Source organism: Engraulis encrasicolus, chromosome 16, assembly GCF_034702125.1.
Source record: "Engraulis encrasicolus isolate BLACKSEA-1 chromosome 16, IST_EnEncr_1.0, whole genome shotgun sequence".
Taxonomy (NCBI): domain Eukaryota; kingdom Metazoa; phylum Chordata; class Actinopteri; order Clupeiformes; family Engraulidae; genus Engraulis; species Engraulis encrasicolus.
This window is the reverse complement of record NC_085872.1, coordinates 15,837,351-15,845,337: the sequence shown is the minus strand read 5'-3', so window position 1 is coordinate 15,845,337 and position 7,987 is coordinate 15,837,351. Positions and strand designations below refer to the sequence as shown.

General features: G+C 47.0%; 1 protein-coding gene across 4 annotated transcripts in view; it reads right to left on the bottom strand.

The window, feature by feature from the left end:
* The window catches only part of tnk2b (tyrosine kinase, non-receptor, 2b), a 62,121-nt gene that overhangs the window by 31,269 nt on the left and 22,865 nt on the right, over positions 1–7,987 (bottom strand). The gene's annotated exons all lie outside the window — the stretch shown is intronic.

Genomic DNA, 7,987 nt, shown 5'->3' with positions numbered 1-7,987 from the left:
CAACAAAAAAACCTAAACTAAACAAAGTGGCTACAAATAAAAATAACATCTGACCTGGACCTCTGCCCAGATAAAACAGTTACGCACGGCTTAACAGAACCCCTGAAAAGTATTCCTATTAAAACTCAATAGAAAAATTCTACTCAAGCATACCTATGGAACTATAAGGAAACAGTAAAGGTGAAACCATTTAAAGGATGTGTGCATCCACTCATATAGGTGCACTACAAAATGCAATGGGTTCTTTCCTGGCCCATCTCACAATTCTTTAGCAAGTTTCAAAATAAGGCTGGTGTGTTCTAGTCTTACTGATAGACAAGCGGCAATGAAAACTTAGCAGTCATGCAACAATAACAACACACACACACACACACACACACACACACACACACACACACACACACACACACACACACACACACACACACACACACACACACACACACACACACACACACACACACACACACACACAGGGCCGCTGACAGCTTTTGCTGGGCACGGGGCAAAGTCATCTGAAAGGGCCCCCTACCCAATACATACAATGTAATAGGGACCCAATTCTGGGTCCCCTATCTCCCTGGGCCCAGGACAACATACCCCGTTGTCCCCCTCTGTCGGCAGCCCTGCACGCACACACAAACACACACACACACACCACATAAAGTGTGCAATGCATCCAGAGATACATTGGCTGCATTGTGTGACTGGGGAGAATCCCACGCAACAGCAGCTCAAATCAGTTATCTGCTCTCACCAATATTTAGTCTCATGGCATCATCTGCCTAACCTAACCAGCATCAGTAGCACCCCATCCCATCTGTCTGGCCGCACAAGAGAGAACTGTCGACTGGTACTAGTGTGTATAAAAGCATTCAGTGAGAACTGTCTACTGATACTAGTGTATAAAAGCATTCAGCGAGCATAACTACAGGACACACACACACACACACACACACACACACACACACACACACACACACACACACACACACACACACACACACACACACACACACACACACACACACACACACACACACAGAGAGTAGAGTCAGGTTCAAGCAGCGCTGTCCACAGTAGACACATCCTCTTCAGTAAAAAAGGCTTCTGACTCATCTTCATACTCACTCAAGACTGTGTGCAAACAACCCCCTTCGCCAACGCTGCCTGCCAAGTCGGGCCAGGGAATGAAAAAAATGAGAATATAAAAATAAACAATGAAATAACGGTAACGGTAGGAATCAGTCGGCCTCCCGCGGCCTGGACGCGGACCAACAGGAGAAATGAGTTTGCCTTGCTGAGCCTCTGACTCGTTCACCGATACTTTTCCATTTCACTTCTTCCTCTTTTTCCTTCTTCCTCTCCTCCGTCACTTTGCTGGACATCATCAGCTGCTTCCAATTACTGCACATCCACCCACCAATCGAAACCACTTCATCAGACACACAGACACAGACACACACACACACTCTCTCTCTCCCTCTCCTCACGGCCCCCTGTGTGGTCATTGGATGAGTAATGATGTTAGGCAGACAGGGCCTCTTGATGTCACTCACTGAATGCTGCAATTCACACACAAGTCCTTACAGACAGACCTCAGACGGCATTAGCTAGGAGGTGTGTGTGTGTGTGTGTGTGTGTGTGTGTGTGTGTGTGTGTGTGTGTGTGTGTGTGTGTGTGTGTGTGTGTGTGTGTGTGTGTGTGTGTGTGTGTGTGTGTGTGTGTGTGTGTGTGTGTGTGTGTGTGTGTGTGTGTGTGTGTGTGAGTGCATGTGCACGTAGGGTTGACCTGTGTGTCAGTGCAGCCAAGTACTTCTATAATAAAAATCATTATCTCCTCTGAGCACGTAGTACCTTCATTTTGGAAATGCCATTGAGGGTTAATGATTAGGACGATCTTGTGTCATGTGGTCCTCTGCAAACACATGCCTATGTGTGTATGTCTCCGTACATGTGACCAGCGCATTCTTTCTTTTGGACTGAAATAATGTGGGTCTATATGTCAACACACTGTGTGAATCACCATGATTTAATGCAGCTGACATACAGCCCAACATTTATCCAAGCCTATAGTTTAATGCGCAGGACTTGATTTTATGACTGCTCCCGGCCTAATGCTGCCTGCACACTGAACTGGTGACCTTGGCATTCCGGCAGCAGCTCTGCTAGTCTCTCCGTGCAGGCTGAAGCATGGCTCCAGGGTTTGTCTGCTTGTCGGGGGGATTACAGCAGGAGCCCTTCCTAACTGCCGTAGATGGAAGCTCAACTTGTGTGGCTGTCAGGTTTTCATCTGCCGTGGCCATCCGATGGGGCATGGATGCCATGCAGCTGACCCGGGTTCGATTGCCGGCCAGGGTCCTTTGCCGACCCCTACCCGTCTCTCTCCCCATTCGCTTCCTGTATACATCTCATACTGTCCTGTACATAATTAAGTTTAAAAGGACCAAATGAAATACCTTTGAAAAAAGAAAATGAGTGTGCATATGTAAGGGGTGCGTTTGTGTGTAGGTTGTGTGGAGGAGTGGGTGTGTACAGTACACACATACAGTTGAAGATATAAGAATATTAGCAAATTGCTAATTATTCCAGCTGGACCAAATTGCACGGATGCTGGGCATAGACATTTGCCACAGTCTCTCAATAGGATTGGGGACTGGGGCCCTGCTGTGGCCAACCGGTAGGGTACTCGTCTGCCATGCATCCGATCCGGGTTCAATTCCCGGCCCAGGTCCTTTGGCGACCCCTCCCCATACCTCTCCCCATCCGCTTCCTGTCCACCTCTCAAATTGTCCTATCATCAATAAAGTCGTAAAAGACCAAAATAAAAAGGACTGAACTCTCAGGCCATTCCAGTATCATGGTTTTAGCATCCTTGAAGAACCTCTGAACTAATTGCTTTGGGTTATTATGTTGTTGGAAGACCCAACAATCCAGACCCAGACCCAAACTCTGTCTGTCTGAGGCTGTGAAACAGCCAAACAACTTGATGCTCCCACCACCATGTGCAACTATAGTGGAACTGTGTTTAGTCTCATTTGACCAAAGAAGCACTGCAAACCTGCCTAGATGATTGTTACTGACCTAGCCTCATCTGGAGTTTTCTTTTCAAGAAAGACAGCTGTTGGGCTTGCCATCATATTGGGCTTTGGGGGCATCATCAAAGTCGAGCCACTTTACTTAACATGGTGCATATCAGAGTCCAACTGCAGCTTGCCTGTGAACATTTGAAAGTCAAAAAGGAGTTTGGAAAGTCTCTGCTTTTACCTGATGAGATTTAATTGCACCTGCTTGGATGCATGAATGCTGCTTCGGTTAGGTGGAGAAAGGGATAGGCCTTAAACCTTTTCCACATGGTTTCCACAATTAAACATGGTGATGGAAGCATCATTCTGTGACAGCCTCAGCCACAGGAAACCTTGTTTGGGTGTACGGAACCATGAAAAAACAAGATAAAATATCGATGGAAACCATGCAGAAATACACGTATGCTCATAGATTAAGCTAAGATCTTCTCTGGGTCTTCCAAAAGATAATAAACCAAACATCCATACACGTCCAAATGTTCTTCAAGGATACTAAAACCATGATCATGGAGTTGTTCAGACCTCAATCCTTAGTTAAGATAATCTTTGAGGAGTGCTGAAAATGAATGCCTTTGCTCAACATCCATGCAATTGAGACCAGCTAAATAATTGGCAATGGAGGAATGGGCCAAAATCCGAAGGATAGCATGTGCAAACCTAGTAGCATGTGCAAACAGCTAATCTAAGAGCCTGTTGTCAGTTTTGGTTCATAAATGGCACCATATTGACGATTTATGATCCACGGAATAATAATTTTGTCCATGCCATTTTTGCCCCTTTTTTGTTTGAACTCAGAAAAATCCAAATTCAATTTATTAGACATAATCTCCATAGTGCATTTGCATCCAGAATAACATAAACTTGACTGAGAAATCAACAGAGATGTCTAATTTCAGGAGGGGGGGGGGGGGTAATAATGTCGACTGTGCAGTACACAGTGGAGAAAGAGGGGAAGAATGTATGTCCATGTAAGTGAATGCTAAGCACTGCATGTGTACTATACTGAAGGTGTGTGTGTGTGTGTGTGTGTGTGTGTGTGTGTGTGTGTGTGTGTGTGTGTGTGTGTGTGTGTGTGTGTGTGTGTGTGTGTGTGTGTGTGTGTGTGTGTGTGTGTGTGTGTGTGTGTGTGTGTGTTTGATAGTGTGAGGGCCAGGAGGCTCGGCTCGCTCCTCTGTCACAGGACTGACTGCTTTTTATAGCTGCGTCTGAGCCTGCGATGCCTAAGGGGCTGTAGCATCACCAGGCACAGGGCGCAGGATCAGCACCCCCCCCCCCCCCCATAAAGCCTGTAAATTATGTGGAAGCTCAAGAATGTTGACCTGCGCCGCCCGGCCCCTTGTACCCTCTACCAGTCCAGCTCCACTACCACCATTGCAGTGCAACCACAGCCACCAACGCCATCACCAGCACCAGCACCAGAACCAGTGGCATCTCCAAACTGCAGCTCTGCACCAGGGGTTCTCCTGGGACAGCATTCCGTTAGTCAGGCTGCGACCTCCTAGTGACACAACAACTTCAGCATTGCTGTTAGTCTCGGAGAGATTTGAAAGTCGATGATAATCAGGCTAGCACTCCGTAGACGTAGTGAGCTTGTGGTGGCTGGCTTGAGGTTGAAGGACTTAACATGGTCTCTGACCTACACAGCTAATGAGCATATTTACAGCAGTCTATAAGCTTCTCAGCACAAATTGTGTTTTTGTGATCAAATAAACTCATAAACTAATATGATCATATACAGGTGCAGGGTTTACAGAATCTCAATGTACACCATGATTGTGCAATCAACACACAAAACACCTCCTATGAAAATCTCTTGTGCAGTATTTCTACATATATATATGGCAAAATAAATTCTTCCAAATCTCACAATCATGGGAATCGAGGAAGCCTTCAGTGGCAGTATGTTGAGCGTTATGGGTTCACAAAATTACCTCTTTGTTCACGGACCACTTCCTGTATAGACGGAGTCAGGGTCAAAGGTGACCTGAGGTCAGGCCATCATCCCTTTCAGTCCCACCATCACTAGTGACCCCGCTGCTCCTTTCACTTAAAGACCCAAGTGGCTTCAGAGGGAACCACCAGACAGTCTGCATGATAGACTCAGCATCGTTGGTGATTTATGTTCAAATTAGCGTTCATGAACAGCCCAGGCAGTTCCCAGATCTCCTTAGCAGCTCAAAGAGGGCGATGCCTCGCCCATGTCCCATGCTTGTGACCCCGTGACCTGGGAACTGCACTGAGGTCTAAAGCAATCAAGCCGTGGTCACGTGGTTTTGGCAGGATATGTCTAAGAGAGTTACGAAGGACAAACGTGGTCTAAATGGGCAGCCTAACTAATTAGATCTAGGATAAAAGACCTAGTCGATCACTCCATCTCCCAACATTTCTGCAACATGCTTCTGAGAAATGCAAATTGTTATTAATCTTAAGGTGTATCTCTGTGTGCTACGTACATCAACCCCTAAACAGATAGTAATTCCTCTTATGCTACACTAATCAAAGGGCAGACAACAGTCCAACTTAAAGGCTGCAACACAACAGACTACCATCTCACTACAGTAGGCCCCCACCCCACATAGATAGCATGCCCATGCTTTCACAGCGGTCCAACTCTGTGCACGTACCCTTTGAACGCACACGGGAGGCAACTTTTCACACCTTAGCAAAGCAAACAGTTGAGGGCGGCGGACAGCCACCCCACAATCCCCTGCTACTTCCTGCCCTACCAGGCAACGGGGTCAGGGCAGGGGCCTCCAGCGCAAACATGGACGCCATGTGTGCGGCTGGAGCTGCGCTTCGGGAAAGACACAGAATAAACATATAGAAGGACGGAAAAAACGGCTTCACACAAGAAAGGGGGAGGCACGGGAGACATGGGTAAGAGAAAGCAAGGCAAAGCATGGATGAGAAAGTTGCTTTAAAAGGTCAGAAAGCATCATCCTCAGCCCACGTATGTTTCCAGAGGCCCTCTGGGAGGGTAGCTGGCTGTGAGAGGGGACCATGCGACAAAAGAAAAACACTGATGTCGTCCAAAGCTGGCTTACTGTAGCCATGGCCTGGCTCTCACAGCTGCTGGGTGTCACTTGTAGAGGGGCGGTGGGGAATGCTGGCTCAGGGAGGCCAAGACCTGCCGACAACAATTCACAGGAGGAGACCAGAGTTGGCAATGGACCTACAATCACGTCAGAATTTAGATGATTGCATGCTTAGCACAGTGTGAGTCTTTGGTTTGGGTTTAGTAAACGCACACAGAGTGAGGTGCGCACAACCGTCTAGTTAACATAGTAGGAAAGCAATTGTCGTTGTTCACTCAGAGCTTCATGCAATACTTTTTTAATGAATTCGTTCAAAAAGTATTGCATTTAGCTCTGAGTGTGCCACGGCAATTGCTTTCCTACTAAGTTAACTTGACCGTTGTGTGCACCCCCTACTAAGTTAGCAGAGTGAGCCTAACATGTTTATTGTCAGACACACACTGCCAATGTTTATGTCTGACTTGATTTGAATGTACAGAGATGGAGGCGAGTCTGCCCAGGAAGGTTATGCTACACTGTTTTTGTGGAAGCTAAATATTAAACATTCAGGTAATGTTAATGTTAATAAACTAATTCACCAATAGGATGTTTTGTCAAGACACTTCCAAACACTCTTCTCAGAATTAAGTAATTACCAGAGCAGAGCGCCATACCTTTCAGGAAATAAAACAAATACGGCGGGACTTTCTTGTCAGGATTTCCCTAAGCCATACCATCATCAGCCAACATCCACATAAATTGTCACTGTCAGAATCAAGCACTTTGCTCTTCACCTTTGGAAAAACAAAACAATAATAATACAAAGAAATAGTTCAGGGACAAGAGAAGAACCCAAACTATTGACTTGACTTTGCATGCTTGACACCTGTGTGCTAGACAGGCCTTACGTCAGTGCTCCCACTGTCATCTGGGACCAGTGTTGCCAGATGTGTCTGATCAAAACCCGCCCAAAAGGTTCTCAAAAACTGCCAAGAGGTGCTACATTCCGCCCAATTTCAACACATTGCATTGATTTCTATGGGCATAAAACTGCAGAAAAAAAACAGCAAATGGCCAATTTTTCCTGTTTTTACCCGCAGACGGCCATACCAAGCAACCCAATTGGACGGGTAACCGCACAATCTGGCAACACTGTCTGGGACGTTTCATTAGTAATCTGGGCGTCCAGTGGAGGTGGCAAAGGAGAGGGAACAGGCGCAGACGTGAGGGCATGCTTGCAGCCTGAAATCACACACAGGCCCCAGCCCTCAGTCTCCTGGGGAAAACTTAGTCAGAGCCCAACCATCCCACACACTTCCCATTACTGCTGGACTTTGCTTTGGTAACGCACGCATGTACGCACACACGCACGCGCGCACGCACGCATCACACAGCAGACAACAGCCTTGTTAACACAGAAAAAGCAAACACCTCTTTTTTCTTGACGCAGACTAAACCCAAACTTTGGTGAGGTGACGACAATCAAACCTCTCCTGGGCCGCATTCTCCACATTCCCCCGGCGACAGTGTGAAAATCCTGGGTGGGCTCAGGCTGAGCTGTGGGCGTCGGGCATGGGGGACGACCCCTACCATACTGACACTAAAGGTGCTGCTAGCATAGGCAGCAGATTGGGTTGCAGCACTGGACAGGAGGGGTGCAAGCCAGCCAGCACGCACTGACACTTTACAAAGCCCAGGCCTGCTAGAGTCCCAGGGCTGCTGGGACAGAGTAGCCTGATTATCATCGACTTTCAAATCTCTTTGAGACTTGGTCTGACCAAGAGCATGACAATTAACATTTCCCAAACGGCATGGTTGATTGGTTTGCTAATGGTTGTTTGCTTCCAGACAAAGTGGGATGAGTTCCCGATTTTTTGGGAGATCAGAA